Genomic DNA, 22,618 nt, shown 5'->3' with positions numbered 1-22,618 from the left:
GATGACTCAACATGAAAGTAAATAGATAGGCCCTTCGCAGAGGGAAGCAGGGATTTGTAGAGGTGCCAGAGCTCGGTTTTGAAATAGAGGTGAATAATATTTTGAGCGGTATACTTTCATTGTCAACATAACAACCAAGAGATGGTGATATCTTCCATGCTACACACATTATAGGCGGTTCCCAAACAGAATGGTAAAGTTTATACTCCCCCTCCACCAACAAGCATCAATCCATGGCTTGCTCGAAACAACGAGTGCCTCCAACTAACAAGAGTCCCAGGGGGAGTTTTGTTTGCAATTATTTTGATTTAGTTTGCATAAAGCATGGGACTGGGCATCCCGGTGACCAGCCACTTTCTCGTGAGTGAGGAGCGGAGCCCACTCCTCTTGAGAATAACCCGCCTACATGGAAGATATGGACAACCCTAGTTGATACACGATCTATTCGAGCATACAAAACAGGATATTTATTTAAAGGTTTAGAGTTTGGCACATACAAATTTACTTGGAATGGCAGGTAGATACCGTATATAGGTAGGTATGGTGGACTCATATGGCATAACTTTGGGGTTTATGGGATTGGATGCACAAGAAGTATTCCCGCTTAGTACAAGTGAAGGCTAGAAAAAGACTGAGAAGCGACCAGCAAGAGAGCGACAATAGTCATGAACATGCATTAAAATTAATCAACACCGAATGCAAGAATGAGTAGGATATAATCCACCATGAACATAAATATCGTGAAGGCTATGTTGATTTTATTTCAACTACATGCGTGAACATGTGCCAAGTCAAGTCACTTAAATCATTCAGAGGAGGATACCACCCTATCATACCACATCACAACCATTTTAATAGCATGTTGACATGCAAGGTAAACCATTACAAGCTCCCAGCTAATTAAGCATGGCATAAGCAACTATAATCTCTAATTGTCATTGCAAACATGTTTATTCATAATAGGCTGAATCAGGAACGATGAACTAATCATATTTACAAAAACAAGAGAGGTCGAGTTCATACCAGCTTTTCTCATCTCAGTCAGTCCATCATATATCGTCATAATTGCCTTCCACTTGCACGACCGAATGATGTGGATAATAATAATAGTGCACATGAATTGGACTAAGCTAGAATCTGCAAGCATTCAATAAACAAGAGAAGACAAGGCAGTATGGGCTCTTTTGTCAGATCAACAATAATGCATATAAGAGCCACTTCAACAATTTAATTATGGTCTTCTCCTATCGACCCCCAAAGAAAAGAAAAGAAATAAAACTATTTACACAGGAAAGCTCCCAACAAGCAAAAGAAGAACAGGAAATCTTTTTGGATTTTGTTTTTAATTACTACTACAAGCATGGAAATTAAAACTAGCTAAAAGCTACAACTAATTTTTTTTGTTTTTCTTAAGGTCTATTAAACACACAAGAAGAAAGCATAAAAGGAAATAAACTAGCATGGATGATACAATGAAAAAGTATGAGCACCGACATCTAACAATGAGTGTGTGAACATAAATGTAATGTCGGTGAGAAATATGTACTCCCCCAAGCTTATGCTTTTGGCCTAAGTTGGTCTATGGCCACGGCTGGCCTGACGGATATCCATAGTAATAGTTGGGGTCGTACTGCGAAGAAGAAGACTCTGATTGCCACTTGTTGGCAATCATCTCTAGATCCCACTGGTAATTAGACAGTCGTGGAGGAAGGCGGTGAGCCTGCATTCTCAGCCAATTCATAAAAATCATCATAAATCCCGGTTGCTCTCAAGAAATCATCGGAAGGCCATTCACACGGCCGAACCTCCGCGATGCGAGGCAGATTATATTTGGGCCTCTCTGCTTTTTCATTTTTCTTTTCCTTCGAGCTTTGGCTCGATGAGCCCCTCAAAAATCTCTTCATTATTTTCTGAAAGAATCTGAAATTTTTAGTAACTTCAAATAAAAGTGAGCCAAGCTCAACAAAATTGATAGCAAAAACTCCTACAAGTGCCTAGATGTAGCGATCAGACCTCAAACGGTCCAATCTTTGTGCTCAGGTGTCATCCCTGGATCACTAATGCTGACACCACACGGTACTTGAAGGATTTATAACAGAGTAGCAATCACACACTTATTACATCGAGTGTCTTAAAAGAGAACTTATTACAATAAATATGGCTTAAGGCCATCTAATAACGATAACAGCGGAAGGCTTGGAAGATAAGTGAGTCCATCAACTCCAACGGCATCACTGAGTATAGAACTATGACCTAAAAACTCCTTAATCGTCGTCTGAAAAGTCTGCAACATTAACATTGCAGCCCGAAACGGGTCAGCACATGGAATATGCTGGCAAAGTAACACATAGAGAGTAATGGAATGAAACAGCTATTCTATATGCATATTTGGCTGGTGGAAAGCTCTATGGATACAATTTTGCGTAAAGCCAATTTTTCCCTACTGCAAAAGAATAAATTTAATTTAACTATCATGGTAGTTGTTAAACATTGAGAATGGTTGACAACATTCTCAATCCCAATTAAGCATCATCATTAAAGAAAACCCAACAAATTAAATTTTAGAGTAACATGTTGAGATTCACATGATAATCCAGGTACTAGATACTCAAGATGTCCATAACCGGGGAAACGGCTAATCATGATCAGTTTATACACTCTGCAGAGGTTTGCGCACTTTTCCCCACAGGACTCAATCGCCTCCATTTGGTTTCTCGCACTGCATGGTGTTTGAGAAGACGGATGACCGAGACATAGTCTGTCAGGACCCAGATTCCAAGTCACATCGATCTAGCCGGTAACACCTCATATCACTTTGCGGCCTCACGCACGGTATTCCACGGGTGTTGCCTTACCATGGCCCGGGACCGTTTGCGCCTTTTGGCTCACGTGTATGATAGTGTCGCTAGCATCCATATGACAGAGAACTCGGGCCGACATGGCTAGTCGTGAACCCAAAACGGCACAGACCTATGGAGACAGGCATACATGAATCACATCGAGCATGTCGGTCATCAACGAGTGATTCCGGGCTGTAGCACTGGGCTAACAGGACTCCGGGGAACCCGGGCTGTAGCAGGCTAGGCAGGACTCCGGAAATCACCGCGTGACATTTCCCCGAAGGGACAGACATAGGAACGAAGTGAAACACATGCCGACCAGTCAAGTGTCCTGAACAGTAGTGCTAGGCTAGCAGGACTCCGGTGAACTGGGCTGTAGCGGACTACTATGGCTCGAGGAACACTAGACTACATTTCCCCATAAGAAAGGCTGCCAAGGATAAACAACTAGATTGTCGGATCCCACTCATACCAAGCATTTCAATCATACACACAATATGCCCGATATGAGTACATACAACATGGCACCACAACAAAACTCTACAACTCAAGTACTTTATTTAAAGGCTCCAGAGAGCCATACATAACATGTCATACAGATAGGGGTCACATGACCCGACACTCAAGTCATACAATCATACAAGCACATGCGGAAGCAACTAGTCTGAGTACAGACTCTAGAAAGAAAGAAGGCTTCTCGAAGCCTGTCTATCTACATAGGGCCCTCCATGGCCAGGATCACCACCTGGGTGGCTAGTCACTCATCGACGTCAAGGTCTACGTAGAACCCATCGGAGGGGGCGGTGTTGTCGTCTGAAAACAGTAATTAAGCAAACATGAGTACAAAGGTACTCAGCAAGTCTTACATCAGAACCTACTATACATGCTTATTCTCAAGAAGGTGGTGGGGTTAATGCAGCAAGCCAGCTTTGACTCTCAGCTAAGCTATCCTACGGAACTTCACCAGTAAAATAGTTTTCGCACACGAGTCCACTACTCACCAACACAATACTCCACCGGGGATCCTCCCTCGTCATCCTACGAGAGGGCCATCCTCGGTACTCACACTTATCTTGAGTCTTTTAGTAGTATCCATTAACTTGTCTATGAACTGTATAGGCAACCAAGTAGTCCTTTACCACGGACGCAGCTATTCGAATAGTTTTATACCCTGCAGGGGTGTACTTCATCACACATGTTTCCACCACTTAGCGTCTGCACACGACATGTGCTCGGCAGACTTCAAGCGAAAACCGACGTGGGTGTAGACCACGACCTGACTAACCTCACAAGTCTCTAGTCCAGGTTTATCGCCTATTCAGGTTCCATCCGCAAGGAAATCCGGCCGGGGTGTCCTCAACGGCCCCAAACGATGTGTACAGGGTCCCGAGACGCCAAACGGGCGCCCGGCATACCTGGCCACGGTGTATCTACCGCATCATAGCCCACCCCTAGGGTCAGCGCTACGCACGACCGCCAACACATGTCCTACAAACACCAGAAACTAGTTGCAACTCCTGGACAGAGGCGAGAGGGGTCAGTAAGTCGAGCGGGGTCATATTTCAGGGCCCAATGTGTGGTAGTAGCTGAATCTTAAATCACGCATACAGATCTCAGTTCTTAGGGGCGGCCTCAATGAAACAACCCACCATGTACTCCTACATGGCCTCTCATCGATTCCTTTACCAAAGCATGTTCAACACATTCCTCACATTACCGACATAAGCATTTCACTCCAGCCCATCACCCAGATGAACCAGACCTGACACAACTCTAAGCATAGCAGGCATAGGAAGGTAGGAATCACATACATGGCTCAATCAACTCCTACACATGCTAGTGGGTTTCATCTAGTTACTTTGGCAATGACAGGTCATGCAGAGGATAAGGGTTCAACTACCGTAGCACACAGCAGTTTGAATCGTGTTGTCTTAATGCAGTAAACAGGAGCAGAAGCGAGAACATGGGTTTGTATCGGAATGATCAATGGTTGCTTGCCTGATGGAGTGGTAGTGGGATACTGCCCTTCAGTTGGATACTCGTGAATATCCTCGGAGGCAGAACCTACCACAAAGAACACGTCGGAACACAATCAACACATGACGATATGCAACAATATGATGCATGCTATGACATGGCAATATGAATGTGTCTTGGCCTAATGCATCTATAACAGAAAGAAATGAACTCATTTGAATCAAAGATTCAAATATTAGCTCATTAAACATGGCCTTAATAGTGCATTTCCTTATTGTGCTTAAACAGCAAGGTAAATTTGCTTTGCCATGCATGAAACCATTACAGATGGATAGATTGAATTTTTCTGATAATTTTTCATATATAAATTATTTCATTTGGATTTATGGTTGAATTTCTATGATTTTAGAAGTTTTAAACATTTTCTGGAATTTCCTGAATAAATATAATTCCAGTAAATGAATAATTGCGTCAGCACTGCGTCACTGTGACGTCAGCGAGTCAAAGGCGCCAGCCCAGGTCAAACCTGACTAGTGGGGCCCATTGGTCAGTGACTCTATGCACTAACTACGTTTAGTTAGCCTAATTACTGGGCGGGGCCCACTAGTCAATGACTATACTAATTAAACTAACTAATTTTAGTTAGAAACTAATCTGGATAATTAGCAGAGGGGGGGCCACTTGTCATTGACTCAAAGGAGTCAACCTGGGCCCACCCAGTCCACGTTAGTGGTCAAACCACCGGTCAACAGGGCTAATCCCGCCGGCGTTGAGTTGCCGGCGAGGCCGAGACAGCGGAGGGCTTCGGAAAACGCCCTCAGGCGACCAAATCGATGGCGGAGACCATCTACGGGTAGCTGGGAACGAGCCGCAGCGTTTGGTGGTGGTAGTTGGGCTCGGGGTGGCCAGAAACGTCGCCGGTGACGAGCTTGGCGGTCGTCGGAGTCGGGTGAGGATGGTTTCGAGGCTACGGTGCACGGGAGAAGGAGCTGGTGGTGGCTACGGGTTCCTGGTGCTGCACTGAGCACAACTACGAGCTTGGCTTCGAGCCACAGTGGCTCTGGCCACGACGGCGCCATGGCCGGCGGCGGGGAGCTCTCGGGTGCGGTGGAAACGGCGGCTACAGGGGCCAAACGAGCACGGGAGCTAGGGGAAGAGGAAGAGGAGCTCACAGCAGAGTCGGAGAGGGGGTCAGCGAGCTCGGGGAGGTCCTGGCGGTGGTGAATCGACCGGAGATGGCTCGGGTGCCCGAGGTTGAAGACGAGGGCGAAGGCAGCGATGCAGGGCCTCCGGCGATGCGTGGCTCGGTGGGGAGGACGAGGGAGTCGAAGCGGAGCTAATGGGCTCGTCGGAGGGGCGAGGGAGTGGCTGTGGTGGCAACTACGGCGATCGGCGGCGAGGGACGCGCTCGGCCATCGCGGGAGAGGATGAGGGAGACGAGGGGGGAGTGAGCGAGGATGAGAGGGAGACGTGGGGGTCGCGTGGCACTTCAAGGCGTCTCCCGGGCGTCGGCGGAAGCAGGAGGTGGCCGGCGTGTGGCCGCGGGCGCCGGCCACGCGCTCCGCGTCCTTCTGGCGCGAGGAGGACGACGGCTTGCAGCGCCAACAGGCTGGGCCGAGCCAGGTGGCTGGGCCAGCACAGGTAAGGCCCAGGTGGGCTTTCTTCTCTCTCTTTTTTTGATTTTTGTTTCTGTTTTCTATTTAACTGCAAATGTTTAGCTTTAAATAAAATACTAAAACGTTTCCAAAAATGCTGAAAATAAATGTGGCCTCTGTTTACAATATTTCCAACAGGAAACATTTATTCCCAGAATTATTTGAGCATTTAAATTATTTTATAGCATTTAAATGCCCAAATTCAAATACTTATGATTTAATTCAATGACCTTCTGATGACCTAGAAAGTTGTGCACCAATTTTGCCAGAGGTTCTAACCTAAGACAAAGAGGGTGAACTTTTTAGAAGGGCATTTCAGGTTCAATGAGAATAATTTTAGTAAACCCTAGTTGTTTCCAGGGGGGTGTTGGGGGTTCTATCTTCCCCAATTCAAATTTAAGAAGAATTTAGACATGATGCACATTCTAATGCTTGAACTAGCTAGGGTGTGACAACTCACCCCCACTCAAAAGAATCTCGTCCCGAGATTTAGGATCCTCCGGGAAGAAGGTGGGGTACTCAAGTCGAAGACGATCCTCCCTTTCCCAAGTGGCTTCTTTATCGGAGTGGTGTGACCATTGAACCTTGAGAAACTTGATATTCTGACGTCGAGTGGTACGCTCGGCTTGATCAAGGATACGAATGGGATATTCCCGATAAGAGAGATTGTCTTGTAGATCAAGCGTTTCGTGGTCCACTCCACGGATAGGATCCGCGAAGCAACGCCTGAGTTGTGAAACGTGGAAGACATCGTGAACTCTGGAAAGATGTGGAGGTAGTTCCAATTGGTAGGCAACTTCTCCTCGTTTGGCAAGAATGCTAAAGGGTCCAATGTAACGAGGAGCCAATTTGCCTTTGATACCGAAACGATGGGTTCCCTTTAACGGAGTAACCCGAAGGTAGGCCTTCTTGTCGACTTCATAAGTCATAGGCTTATGTTTACGATCATATTAACTCTTTTGACGAGATTGGGCTGTTTTCAATTTCTCACGGATTTCGCGAACCTGCTCTTCTACTTCCTGAATCATATCCGGGCCAAAGAGTTGTCTTTCCCCGGTTTCTGACCAGTTAAGAGGCGTTCGACATTTTTGTCCATAAAGAACTTCGAAAGGAGCTTTGCCCAAGCTAGCTTGATAACTATTGTTATAAGCAAACTCCGTGAATGGAAAGCATTTCTCCCAACTCATTCCGAACGAGATAACAGAAGCTCGGAGCATATCTTCCAGAATTTGATTGACTCGCTCTACTTGACCACTTGATTGAGGATGGAAGGCGGTACTAAAAGAGAGACGAGTTCCCATAGCATTTTGGAAACTTTCCCAAAATCGAGAGGTGAAGAGACTCCCACGGTCTGAGTTAATTTCCAATGGAACACCATGAAGAGACACTATTCGGGAGATGTATAACTCGGCTAGCTGGCTAGCGGTGATACTCTCACGAACAGGTAGGAAATGGGCTACTTTGGAAAGTCGGTCGATCACGACGAAGATGGCATTATTCCCTCTCTTGGTCCTGGGAAACCCGGTGATGAAATCCATACTGATTTTATCCCATTTCCATTCAGGAATAGCCAAAGGTTGAAGCGTGCCAGCAGGCCGTTGGTGCTCTACTTTAACACGACGACAGACGTCACAGCTAGCAACGTATTGAGTGATTTCTCTCTTCATCCTAGTCCACCAAAACCTCTGGCGTAGGTCTTGATACATTTTAGTACTACCAGGATGAATGGTGAGAGGGGATTCATGAGCTTCCTTAAGGATCAACTGGCGTAGATGGTGTTTCTTGGGAACCACCAAACGGTTCTCAAAGAAGACAGCACCCCGCTTATCCATGGAAAAACATTTAGCAACTCCGCTAGCAATGTTTTCCTTAATCCGAGATATGCCCTTATCACGCTTCTGGGCAGCTATGATTTGATCCATGAGGGTAGGTTTCGCCGCCAGGGTGGATAGGAATCCCCGAGGAACAATGTGAAGATTAAGCTTACGAAATTCCTCATGGAGAAGTGGTTGACTTTGTTGTAACATCAGGTTGTTACAATAGGACTTACGACTTAGTGCATCAGCCATGACATTGGCTTTGCCCGGGGTGTAAGTTATTCCTAAGTCGTAATCCGAGATCAACTCGACCCAACGTCTTTGCCTGAGATTCAAATCTGGTTGGGTGAAGATATATTTCAAACTTTGGTGATCGGTGAAGATCTCGCAACGATTACCGAGAAGGTAATGTCGCCAGGTTTTATGTGCATGGACTACAGCTGCAAGCTCTAGATCATGTGTGGGATAATTTTCCTCATGTGGGTGTAATTGTCGTGAAGCATAGGCAATTACCTGACGATCTTGCATGAGTATGCAACCTAGTCCTTGTCACGAGGCGTCGCAATAGATAATAAAGTCCTTGGAGAAATCTGGTGGTACCAGTACGGGAGCAGATGTCAGGCGTCTTTTCAGTTCCTGAAAGCTGAACTCGCACTGTGGAGTCCACTCGAACTTTTTTTCTTTCTTGAGGAGTTCAGTTAGAGGTTTAGCAACTTTGGAGAAATTCTCGACGAAGCGGCGGCAATAGCTCGCTAGGCCAAGGAAACTCCGAACTTGCTTGACCGTTTCAGGTGGAGTCCAATCAAGGACGGCTTGAACTCGCTCGGGATTGACAGCAATACCCTTGCTAGAGATTACATGGCCTAGATAGGTTACTTCTGGCAACCAAAATTCACACTTGGAGAATTTGGCATAAAGGCGATGCTCTCGGAGTTTCATCAATACCAGCCTTAGATGTTCGACATGTTCCTCTTCATTCTTGGAGTAGATGAGTATATCATCGAGATATACTACGACGAATTTATCCAAGTACTCCATGAAAACCGAGTTCATTAACCGAGAGAAGGTTGACGGGGCATTGTTTAAACCGAAGGACATGACGGTGTACTCGTATTGGCCATAACGAGTAACAAAGGCCGTTTTGGGAATGTCCCCGTTTCTGATTTTGATTTGATGGTAGCCCAACCTCAAATCCATCTTGGAAAAGACTGAGGATCCAGCGAGCTGATCATACAGATCGTTGATCCTGGGAAGCGGGTATTTGTTCTTGATGGTGACCAAATTGACAGGTCGGTAATCCACAACCATTCGATTCGTTCCATCCTTCTTCTTAACGAAGAGGACGGGGCAAGCCCAAGGAGAGGAACTAGGACGGATGAAACCCTTTTTCAAGGACTCATCGAGTTGATTCTTAAGCTCGGCTAGTTCTAAGGGTGCCATCTTGTAGGGTCTTCTAGAGATTGGAACGGTTCCTGGAACAAGGTCTATCACAAACTCGACATCCCTGTCAGGTGGAACACCTGGCAGTTCTTCTGGAAAGACATCCGGGAAGTTTCGGACTACCGTAACATCCTCAAGGTCTGGAAGGGGGTTGGCATTTAGGGAGTAAAGTTGGCGCTTGGCCACTTGAGTTAAGACATTAACTGTCTTGCCCGAGGGGTGAGTAAGTTGAACGGTTCTAGTGGCACAATCGATCTTAGCATAGTGAGCTGACATCCAGTCCATACCTAAGATGATGTTTATGTCCGAGGACTTGAGAGCTATTAAGGATGCAAGGAAGACAAGTCTATTGACAAGAATTTCGTTCCCATGGCTTACTTTAGAAGTTTTCCATCTAGAGCCAGGGGTTTGAATTTCCATGGTAGAAGGCATGTCACAGAATGTCGTGTTATGCAATCGAGCATAGCTCTCGGATATGAATGAATGAGATGCTCCAGTATCGAAAAGAACAGATGCCGGATGGCAGTTAACAAGGAGCGTACCAAGGACGACGTTAGGATCCTCATGAGCCTCCTCGGCTGAAACATAATTGACATGGCCACGTGCAGTGGTGGCCGGCTTGGCGTAGAAAGTCTTTCCCGCGGGCTTACCACGGCCAGCGGACTTCCCAGTTTGATTGGGGTTGTTGTTCTGGGGACACTCTCGGCTATAGTGACCCGGCTCTCCACACTTGAAGCATGTCACCACATTGGGGCGTGGAGCAACATTAGCAGCGGGGCCACCATAGGGCTTGGGCGGTGCAAATTGCTGGTTGGGACGAGGCGCCTCAAAGGATGGCCTCGGGATGAACCTGGGTGGCAGTGCCGTGCTTGGGATCCACACCCGGCGCTTCTGAGCTCCAGAGCCGGATGAAGAGCCAAAGTCACGGGAGTGCTTGCGTGAAGCGTCGTAATCAGTCTGGCCTGTCTCAGCGCTGATGGCTTTATTGACCAACTTCTGAAAGGATGTGCACTCGTGCAGACGGAGATCGCGGCGAAGCTCAGGGCTAAGTCCCTTGCGGAACCTTGCTTGCTTCTTAGCGTCAGTAGATACCTCTTCGGGAGCATAGTGTGCCAGATTCCAAAATTCACGACTATATGCATCCACAGTCAGTCTTCCTTGGGTGAAGTTGCAGAACTCCTCCCTCTTGCGATCCATGAGACCTTTCGGAATGTGATGCTCATGGAAAGCCTCACTGAATTCAGCCCAAGTAGTGATTTGGCCGACCGGGCGCATAGCTTCGAAGTTTTCCCACCAAAGGCTAGCAGGGCCTTCGAGATGGTAGGCAGCATAAGTAACCTTGTCAGCTTCGGCTACGTTGGCAGAACGTAGCTTGTGGGTGATGCTGCGAAGCCAGTCATCCGCGTCAAGGGGTTCGACGGAATGGTTGAACTTTGGTGGGTACAGCTTGATAAAGTCATTGATTGACACCAAGTCATTTTGTGGGTGGCGTGCAGTGTTCTGCTCAATCCGCTCTAGCAGGCGGTTAGTCTCACGCTTGTTTCTTTCCGCCTCCAGCATTACTTCGGCCAGAGAAGGCGGGTGAGGCATATTTTCATCTCTAACTGCACTGGCTTCCCCCTGCTCCGGGGCAGCGGGTGTTGACCATCCTAGGAGAAAACAAGACAACGGTTTAGACAAAGATGGCTCAAACTTAGCAAGGGAGTGCAGAATGTAATGGATAACACGGAATGCAGAGATGTTCATCTATATGTCATGATAATATAAAACTGCCATATATATACCAACGGTCATACACATCATACATAGTTTAGTACAAGCCCAGGCTACAGTACAACTATGATGAAAGACGTTACATCTCATCGAAGGCATTCCCAGCTCCTATACATTATTTGTCTACACCTCCGGAATCGATTACACGCAAAGTCATATTCCACGAGTCACACAGGACAGTGGAGATACAACTACTACAATACTAGTGGTACTACTACTAACTCAGACAGCTCCGTAGTAGTTCTCATAGAAGTCACCTCCATAGCCTAGAAGTTCAACGTGACCATCCGGGAACAGACGGTCCTGCGGAGCCTGTGGACCATAGGGGCTAGGATGAGGTCTTGGACCAACAAACGGTGGCCTGCGGGGACCACGGGGTGGGGTGATGCCTCCCACATCACGCCAATCCACCATGTCTGGCAGAGCTGATCTCACAGGATACAGATCCCTTGTATCCATACATCCAGCTTGCACCGCAGGTGCAAACCGGGTCAATGTGGCCCAATGATCAGCACGGGTATTGAAAAGCTCCAGCCTCAAGGCCCGATTTTCTCGGTCCTTATCTTCGAGCATCTCGGCAGTGGTACGAGTTAATGAGTCCTCCTGAGTGGAGTCAGCATAGATAGCCTGAAGATACCCTTGCGCTCCCGGAAGTGAAGCTGGCATGTAACGGAAATCAGTGTTCCGAAGCAGGCCAGTCCGGACTCGCAAGATGGTCATCATGGAATAGGCAACATCCTGCACAGCCATCTCAACAGTAACCCCGAGTCCATAGGAACAGTGAAGGGGCTCGGTAGATCTAGGATAAGAAGGAAATATCCTGACGGTACAGAGATATTGGCTTTGATTAAAGTCGCGGAACTGCTCTTCGATGGTGTATTCGGGATACCAACGGTAACCCGTCTCGATCATGACCCGGACTAACATAGCAGTATGACCGGGCACGTCGAGGCACCGGGTCAGGCGAACCACTTGGTTTTGAGCATGGTTGGCCATCTGAAAGCACAACCACAATGCAAAGACATCAGAATTCCTAGGGAAAATTGGACAGCATAACAACTGTAAATGCTCAGAAAAAGATTTGAGACATCCACAACAGTTCGGAATACCACTCAACAACATCATATCAAGATTTTGATCCAATTAGCAACATACTAGAATAGTAGAAACTGAACTGGGGCTTGTAGCATCAATCCTATAAGCTACTACAGATTAGTAACACGTGAACCTGATAGAAGAAAAGAGCCTAGTCCTTAACCCACGTTGAATGAGAAGAGAATGATTCAGATCAGAGGCATAGGGTAAAGGAGTAAAAGAGCCTTACGTTCCCTTCCACAATCAATTCCCCTACATATAACTAAAGCATTTCTAGACTCGACATCGACCAGTTTGGCTCCATGAACCAACAGGCAGTCCGGCTCTGATGCCAACGCTGTCAGGACCCCGATTCCAAGTCACATCGATCTAGCCGGTAACACCTCATATCACTTTGCGGCCTCACGCACGGTATTCCACGGGTGTCGCCTTACCATGGCCCGGGACCGTTTGCGCCTTTTGGCTCATGTATATGATAGTGTCGCTAGCATCCATATGACAGAGAACCCGGGCCGACATGGCTAGTCGTGAACCCAAAATGGCACAGACCTATGGAGACAGGCATACATGAATCACATCGAGCATGTCGGTCATCAACGAGTGATTCCGGGCTGTAGCACTGGGCTAACAGGACTCCGGGGAACCCGGGCTGTAGCAGGCTAGGCAGGACTCCGGAAATCACCATGTGACATTTCCCCGATGGGACAGACATAGGAACAAAGTGAAACACATGCCAGCCAGTCAAGTGTCCTGAACAGTAGTGCTAGGCTAGCAGGACTCCGGTGAACCGGGCTGTAGCGGACTACTATGGCTCGAGGAACACTAGACTACATTTCCCCATAAGAAAGGCTGCCAAGGATAAACAACTATATTGTCGGATCCCACTCATACCAAGCATTTCAATCATACACACAATATGCCCGATATGAGTACATACAACATGGCACCACAACAAAACTCTACAACTCAAGTACTTTATTTAAAGGCTCCAGAGAGCCATACATAACATGTCATACAGATAGGGGTCACATGACCCGACACTCAAGTCATACAATCATACAAGCACATGCGGAAGCAACTAGTCTGAGTACAGACTCTAGAAAGAAAGAAGGCTTCTCGAAGCCTGTCTATCTACATAGGGCCCTCCATGGCCAGGATCACCACCTGGGTGGCTAGTCACTCGTCGACGTCAAGGTCTACGTAGAACCCACCGGAGGGGGCGGTGTTGTCGTCTGAAAACAGTAATTAAGCAAACATGAGTACAAAGGTACTCAGCAAGTCTTACATCAGAACCTACTATACATGCTTATTCTCAAGAAGGTGGTGGGGTTAATGCAGCAAGCCAGCTTTGACTCTTGGCTAAGCTATCCTACGGAACTTCACCAGTAAAATAGTTTTCGCACACGAGTCCACTACTCACCAACACAATACTCCACCGAGGATCCTCCCTCATCATCCTACGAGAGGGCCATCCTTGGTACTCACACTTATCTTGAGTCTTTTAGTAGTATCCATTAACTTGTCTATGAACTGTATAGGCAACCAAGTAGTCCTTTACCACGGACGCGGCTATTCGAATAGTTTTATACCCTGCAGGGGTGTACTTCGTCACACATGTTTCCACCACTTAGCGTCTGCACACAACATGTGCTCGGCACACTTTAAGCGAAAACCGACATGGGTGTAGACCATGACCTGACTAACCTCACAAGTCTCTAGTCCAGGTTTATCGCCTATTCAGGTTCCATCCGCAAGGAAATCCGGCCGGGGTGTCCTCAACGGCCCCAAACGATGTGTACAGGGTCCCGAGATGCCAAACAGGCGCCCGGCATACCCGGCCACGGTGTATCTACCGCATCATAGCCCACCCCTAGGGTCAGCGCTACACACGGCCGCCAACACATGTCCTACAAACACCAGAAACTAACTCCTGGACAGAGGCGAGAGGGGTCAGTAAGTCGAGCGGGGTCATATTTCAGGGCCCAATGTGTGGTAGTAGCTGAATCTTAAATCACGCATACAGATCTCAGTTCTTAGGGGCGGCCTCAATGAAACAACCCACCATGTACTCCTACATGGCCTCTCATCGATTCCTTTACCAAAGCATGTTCAACACATTCCTCACATTACCGACATAAGCATTTCACTCCAGCCCATCACCCAGATGAACCAGACCTGACACAACTCTAAGCATAGCAGGCATAGGAAGGTAGGAATCACATACATGGCTCAATCAACTCCTACACATGCTAGTGGGTTTCATCTAGTTACTGTGGCAATGACAGGTCATGCAGAGGATAAGGGTTCAACTACCGTAGCACACAGCAGTTTGAATTGCGTTGTCTTAATGCAGTAAATAGGAGCAGAAGCGAGAACATGGGTTTGTATCGGAATGATCAATGGTTGCTTGCCTGATGGAGTGGTAGTGGGATACTGCCCTTCAGTTGGATACTCGTGAATATCCTCAGAGGCAGAACCTACCACGAAGAACACGTCGGAACACAATCAACACATGACGATATGCAACAATATGATGCATGCTATGACATGGCAATATGAATGTGTCTTGGCCTAATGCAAGCTATAACAGAAAGAAATGAACTCATTTGAATCAAAGATTCAAATATTAGCTCATTAAACATGGCCTTAATAGTGCATTTCCTTATTGTGCTTAAACAGCAAGGTAAACTTGCTTTGTCATGCATGAAACCATTACAGATGGATAGATTGAATTTTTCTGATAATTTTTCATATATAAATTATTTCATTTGGAGTTATGGTTTAATTTCTATGATTTTTAGAAGTTTTAAACATTTTCTAGAATTTCCTGAATAAATATAATTCCAGTAAATGAATAATTGTGTCAGCACTGCGTCACTGTGACGTCGGCGAGTCAAAGGCGCCAGCCCAGGTCAAACCTGACTGGTGGGGCCCACTAGTCAGTGACTTTGTGCACTAACTACGTTTAGTTAGCCTAATTACTGGGCGGGGCCCACTAGTCAGTGACTATACTAATTAAACTAACTAATTTTAGTTAGAAACTAATCTGGATAATTAGCAGAGGGGGGGCCACTTGTCATTGACTCAAAGGAGTCAACCTGGGCCCACCCAGTCCACGTTAGTGGTCAAACCACCGGTCAACAGGGCTAATCCCGCCGGCGTTGAGTTGCCGGCGAGGCCGAGACGGCGGAGGGCTTCGGAAAACGCCCTCAGGCGACCAAATCGATGGCGGAGACCATCTACGGGTAGCTGGGAACGAGCCGCAGCGTTTGGTGGTGGTAGTTGGGCTCGGGGTGGCCGGAAACGTCGCCGCCGACGAGCTTGGCGGTCGCCGGAGTCGGGTGAGGACGGTTTCGAGGCTACGGTGCACGGGAGAAGGAGCTAGTGGTGGCTACGGGTTCCTGGTGCTGCACTAAGCACAACTGCGAGCTTGGCTTCGAGCCACAGGGGCCAAATGAGCACGGGAGCTAGGGGAAGAGGAAGAGGAGCTCACAGCGGAGTCGGAGAGGGGGTCAGCGAGCTCGGGGAGGTCCTGGCGGCAGCGAATCGACCGGAGATGGCTCGGGTGCCCGAGGTTGAAGACGAGGGCGAAGGCGGCGATGCAGGGCCTCCGGCGATGCGTGGCTCGGTGGGGAGGACGAGGGAGTCGAGGCGGAGCTAATGGGCTCGTCGGAGGGGCGAGGGAGTGGCTGTGGTGGCAACTACGGCGATCGGCGGCGAGGGACGCGCTCGGCCATCGCGGGAGAGGATGAGGGAGACGAGGGGGGAGTGAGCGAGGATGAGAGGGAGACGTGGGGGTCGCGTGGCACTTCAGGGCGTCTCCCGGGCGTCGGCGGAAGCAGGAGGTGGCCGGCGTGTGGCCGCGGGCGCCGGCCACGTGCTCCGCGTCCTTCTGGCGCGAGGAGGACGACAACTGGCAGCGCCAGCAGGCTGGGCCGAGCCAGGTGGCTGGGCCAGCACAGGTAAGGCCCAGGTGGGCTTTCTTCTCTCTCTTTTTTTGATTTCTGTTTCTGTTTTCTATTTAACTGCAACTGTTTAGCTTTAAATAAAATACTAAAACATTTCCAAAAATCCTGAAAATAAATGTGGCCTCTGTTTAGAATATTTCCAACAGGAAACATTTATTCCCAGAATTATTTGAGCATTTAAATTATTTTATAGCATTTAAATCCCAAATTCAAATACTTATGATTTAATTCAATGACCTTCTGATGACCTAGAAAGTTGTGCACCAATTTTGCCAGAGGTTCTAACCTAAGACAAAGAGGGTGAACTTTTTAGAAGGGCATTTCAGGTTCATTGAAAATAATTTTAGTAAACCCTAGTTGTTTCCAGGGGGTGTTGGGGGTTCTGTCTTCCCCCATTCAAATTTAAGAAGAATTTAGACATGATGCACATTCTAATGCTTGAACTAGCTAGGGTGTGACATAGTCTTTCAGAAGCGCTAGCACCTTACGATCGGGTAGACCGTTACACCTACTTTCCCCTACATCTGCTAGTCTACCACTGTAAGAGTTCACACAACTTAATCAACTATGCTAGAGCCCATAATAGCTTGTGGCTGCACACGGAAGTTTCTAGCATGAATAATCTCATGATCCCTTAGAGCCTGGGTGGCGGTCCAAAAGAAAACAGGCAATCTGGGAATACCCAGGTACCTCAATCCACCCAGATGTGTTTTTAAGTTGCCACCTTAAATAAACCATTAATTAACAATCTCACATTTGTCATGGATACACTCACCCAATCCACGTCTACTAGCATAGCATGGCATAATAAGCAAACGTAGAAGTAACTCCCAAAGGTTTGATAATAAACAGGTAATAGGTACTACCTCAACTACTTCCCAAACCCAGAATTTGATTAGATCCTAATCATGCAATGTGTGAGGATTGATCTAATGCAATAAAACTGGGTAGTGGGAAAGCATGATCAAAGTGTTACTTGCCTTGCTGATGATCCGGGAAACCTAGCGATTCGAAGTAGCAAGCGGCGCACTCCGGGTAATCTATCGCAAACAAACAAGCATACAATGATTACTCAATTAATGCACAGGTAAAACTCAAATAAGAGATCTAACCGGACAGTTCAACTTAAGAAGTCCGGTTGGCAAAAAGAATCAAATCGAACGAAGCAACGAAAGACAAACGGCAAAAGAAACAGGCTTCGTTTACTATTCTGGATCTAAGGAAATTTTTATAGTGGCAAAAACTTGTTTAAGTTGGTTAAACGGAAAGAGGTTTTCGAGACGAAACTCCAGGCGCTTGAATCGCCTGATTCCGATAAACGAGCGAAAAGTTAGACTAAAACGAAAATCGGATCAGAAATCGCGATCAGAAAATCGCGGATTTAATCCGAGAAAAAGAAAAACGATGAACGTTCGCTAGAACGAACGAACGGACGAAAGCTTGCTATTTAAATAAACCGGAAAAACCGATCTATTTGAAAAACCGAAACTAAAAAAACGAACAAAACAATCAGAAAAACCGAACGGTTTTTCGGGAAAAACCGGCGGCGGCGAGGTCTACCTCCGGCGACGGATCCGGCGGGCGGCGGCGGTGGCGGTCGGCGGCGGCGCGGGGCGGCGCAGCGCGGCGGCGGCGCTAGGCGGTGGCGAAGGCGGCGGCAGCGGTGCTAGGGTGGCGGGGCTGGGGCGCTAGGGTTTGGGAGGTCCCGGGCTGGGCTCCCGGCTTATAAAGCCGGACAGGCCTAGTGTCCGGGTCGGACACGGCCCGTTAGGTCGGTTGCGTTTTTTTATAAAAATAGTTACGCTCAGAAAAAAACAAAAGGAATACTAAACGGACTTCAAAAATCCCGAAATAAATTTTCCCCGGCTTCTAAAATCAAGCCGCACAGGATGAACATTTATTTGGGGCCTAAATGCAATTTTTGAAAACGCGCATTGTTCCTAAATTCAAATAAAATAGCAAATAAAACCAAAATAAAAACTTATTTGATTTTTTATTAAATCCTCAATATTTCTTTATTTTGGGAAAGTCATTTTATTCCCTCTCTCATATTTTTGTAACAGAAATAATTGAAGATAAAATAAATAAAATCATAAGATCCTATTTTCAAAATTTGAGACAACTCAAATATGAAAATAACAAAATCCCCAACTCTCTCCGAGGGTCCTTGAGTTGCGTGAAATTTCTAGGATCAACCAAAAATGCAGTAAATATGATATGCAAAGATGATCTAGTGTATAACATTCCAAATTGAAAATTTGGGATGTTACAAACCTACCCCCGTTAAGATGAATCTCGCCCTCGAGATTCGGGTTGGCTAGAAAATAGGTGAGGGTGGTCCTTCAGCAATTCTTCCTCTCGTTCCTAGGTGGCTTCATCCTCCATGTGGTTGCTCCACTGAACCTTGCAAAACTTGATAACCTTGCTGCGGGTGACTCGACTGGCATACTCTAGAATCTTAACTGGTTTCTCCTCATAGGTCAAATCACTGTCCAACTGAATTGCTTCCAGTGGTACCGTATCTCTCAGCGGTATGTCAGCCATATCTGCGTGGCACTTCTTCAACTGGGATACATGGAACACGTCGTGAACTCCCGACAATCCTTCAGGCAATTCCAACTTGTAGGTACTACTCCCATACGCTCCAAAACTTTGTATGGGCCTACAAAACGTGGCGCTAACTTTCCCTTAACTCCAAAGCACTTAAATCCTCGAAGTGGTGATACTCGAAGATAAACTCGGTCTCCGACTTCGTAAACTGTCTCCTTGCATTTAGAATCTGCATAACTCTTCTGCCTGGATTGAGCTACCTTCAGCCTGTCACGAATTAATTTCACTTTCTGTTCAGATTCCTTTATCAGATCCGGTCCAAACAACTGGCGGTCTCCAACTTCATCCCAGGACAATGGGGTCCTGCACCTCCTTCCATACAAGGCTTCGAAAGGGGCCATCTTCAAACTGGATTGATAGCTGTTGTTGTAAGAGAACTCTGCATACGGCAAATTCTCGTCCCAACTAGATCCGTAATCTAGTGCACAAGCTCTTAGCATATCCTCCAAAATCTGATTGACTCTCTCAGTCTGTCCATCTGTCTGCGGGTGGAAAGTTGTGCTAAACTCCAGTCTGGTTCCCAAGTTTCATGCAACTTATTCCAGAACTTTGAGGTAAACTGGGTTCCTCTATCTGATACTATACTCCTTGGAACTCCATGCAGACAAACGATTCTAGTCATGTATATCTTTGCCAAATTTGCACTGGTATAGGTAGTCTTTACTGGAATGAAATGAGCTACCTTTGTCAAGCGATCGACTACAACCCATATCGAGTCATAGCCTGAACGTGTTTTGGGCAATCCTGTAATAAAATCCATGCCTAACTTATCCCACTTCCATTCGGGTATCGGCAATGGCTGTAGCAATCCGGCTGGCTTCTGATGCTCTACCTTTACTCTCTGACATACATCACAAACTGCTACATATTCCACAATATCCTTCTTCATTCTGGTCCACCAGAAAATATCCTTCAAATCGAAATACATCTTGGTATTTCCTGGGTGAATCGAATATGGTGAATCATGGGCCTCTTGTAAAATTAACTTCCTGATCTCCGGATCATTTGGCACATAAACACGGTCTTCAAACCATAAGGTATCATGCTCATCCTCATGAAATCCCTTAGCTTTTCCTTTGCTCATTTTCTCCTTTATCTCAGAAATCTCCTTATCAGTCTTTTGGGCTTCTCTGATCCTATCCATCAATGTAGACTGAATCTCCAATGCTGCTACATAGCCTCTCGGAACTATTTCCAAACAAAGCTCTCGAAGATTTTTGGCTAACTCCCTTGGTAAATCTCCCGTCATCAAGGTGTTGACGTGACTCTTATGGCTCAACGCGTCAGCTACTACGTTAGCCTTTCCGGGGTGATAATGCAATTTCATATCATAATCCTTGATGAGCTCCAACCATCTCCTTTGTCTGAGATTCAACTCCTTCTGTGTGAAAATATACTTCAAACTCTTATGATCCGTGTACACCTCGCAATGGTTTCCAATCAGGAAATGTCTCCAAGTCTTCAACGCATGCACTACAGCTGCTAACTCCAAATCATGCGTAGCATAATTCAACTCATGAGGCTTAAGCTGTCGTGAGGCATATGAAACAACTCTTCCTTCCTGCATAAGTACTGCTCCAAGTCCTCGACGTGAAGAGTCACAATACACCTCATAATCCTTGGTCTGGTCTGGCAAAATCAACACTGGTGAGGTAACCAAACGTTTCTTCAACTCCTGGAAACTAGCCTCACATTCCTCAGTCCATTTGAACTTGGTATCCTTCTTCAACAACTCCGTCATAGGCTTCGCAATCTTTGAGAAATTCTCAATAAACCTCCGGTAGTATCCTGTGAGTCCAAGAAAACTCCGGATCTCTCCAACTGTGGTTGGCGCTTCCCACTTGGTCACAGTATCAACTTTAGTGGGATCTACTGCTATACCTTCTCCGGATATAACGTGTCCGAGAAATCCAACTTCTTTCAACCAAAACTCACATTTGCTAAATTTGCATATAATTGATGTTCTCTGAGCTTTCCAAGAACCAAACGCAAATGCTCCTTATGCTCCTCTTCATTCTTCGAGTAAACCGGGATATCATCAATGAACACTACGATGAACTTATCCAATAACTCCATAAACACTTTGTTCATCATGTTCATAAAATATGCAGGTGCGTTAGTCAGACCAAATGACATAACGGTATACTCGTACAACCCATACCTGGTGGTAAAAGCCGTCTTGGGTATATCCTGTTCTCAAATCTTCAACTGGTGGTATCCTGATCGCAGATCAATCTTGGAAAACACCTTAGCTCCTTGCAATCGATCAAACGGATCATTGATCATCGGTAGTGGGTACTTGTTCTTTATGGTTACTTCATTCAATCCTCGATAAACAACAACCATCCTTAACGATCCATCCTTCTTTTCCACTAGAAGTACTGGCGATCCCCAAGGCGATGAACTTGGGCGAATTTATCCTTTATCCAGTAACTCCTTAATTTGCTTCTTAATTTCCACCAAATCCTTTGCAGGCATCCTATATGGTCTCTTTGATATTGGCCCGGTGCCTGGCAAAAGCTCAATCAAAAACTCAATATCTCTATCCAGTGGCATGCCTGGCAATTCTTCTGGAAATACATCAGGGAAATCCTTCACTACTGGTACTTCCTCCTGCACAACTCATGTTAAACAATTTACTAGAGTCCTCTTCGACACATGCCGGGATACATACTTGATCCTTCTCCCTTCTGGGGTGGTAAGCAAGATTTACTTACTGGTGCAATCGATGTTTCCTCCATACATCGACAACCAATCCATACCCAGAATTACATCCAAACCTTGTGATTCCAATATTATCAAATCTGAGGGGAACACATGCCTACCTATACTTAATGGCACTTGAAAACATCCTTGGCTAGCCATATACTCCGCTCCTGGTGAGCTTACTAACATAGGTGTTCTAAGTACTTTGGTGGGCAGGTTATACTTATCCATAAATCCCCTTGATATGTATGAATGCGATGCACCGGTATCGAAAGAACAAGTCCAGTAAATGACTTACCCAAAAACTTACCGATTACTGCATCCGGCTGCTCTTCAACCTCCTCCACGTTAACGTGGTTCACCTGTCCCCTGTTGAAAGGGTTCGGCTTCTTCCCAGAGCTTCCATTGCCATTTCCATTCTTCGATTCTGGGCATTCATTGGCATAATGTCCGGTCTTCTGGCACTTAAAGCAAGTGACTTGGCTCAGGTCTCTCTTGGCTGGGGTCAATGGGTTGGTGCGGTTCTGGCCGTTGCTTCCTCCATTACCATTACCATTCTTGGTGCCATTGTGATTGTGCGAGCTACCTCCTCCATGGTTATGCTGAAAATGTCCTCCCGATCTAGGGGTAAAACGTGGCTTTTGCTGAGCTCCTGAAGTGTGCTTCCCTTGTCCATACTTCCTCTTGCGGTTCTCAATCTGCTGCTGCTTCCCTTCAATCATGAGAGCACGATCTAC

This window comes from Triticum urartu, chromosome 5A (assembly GCF_056163025.1).
Source record: "Triticum urartu cultivar PI428250 chromosome 5A, HENAU_Tu73, whole genome shotgun sequence".
Classification (NCBI taxonomy): domain Eukaryota; kingdom Viridiplantae; phylum Streptophyta; class Magnoliopsida; order Poales; family Poaceae; genus Triticum; species Triticum urartu.
Note: the sequence above shows the minus strand (reverse complement) of the source record.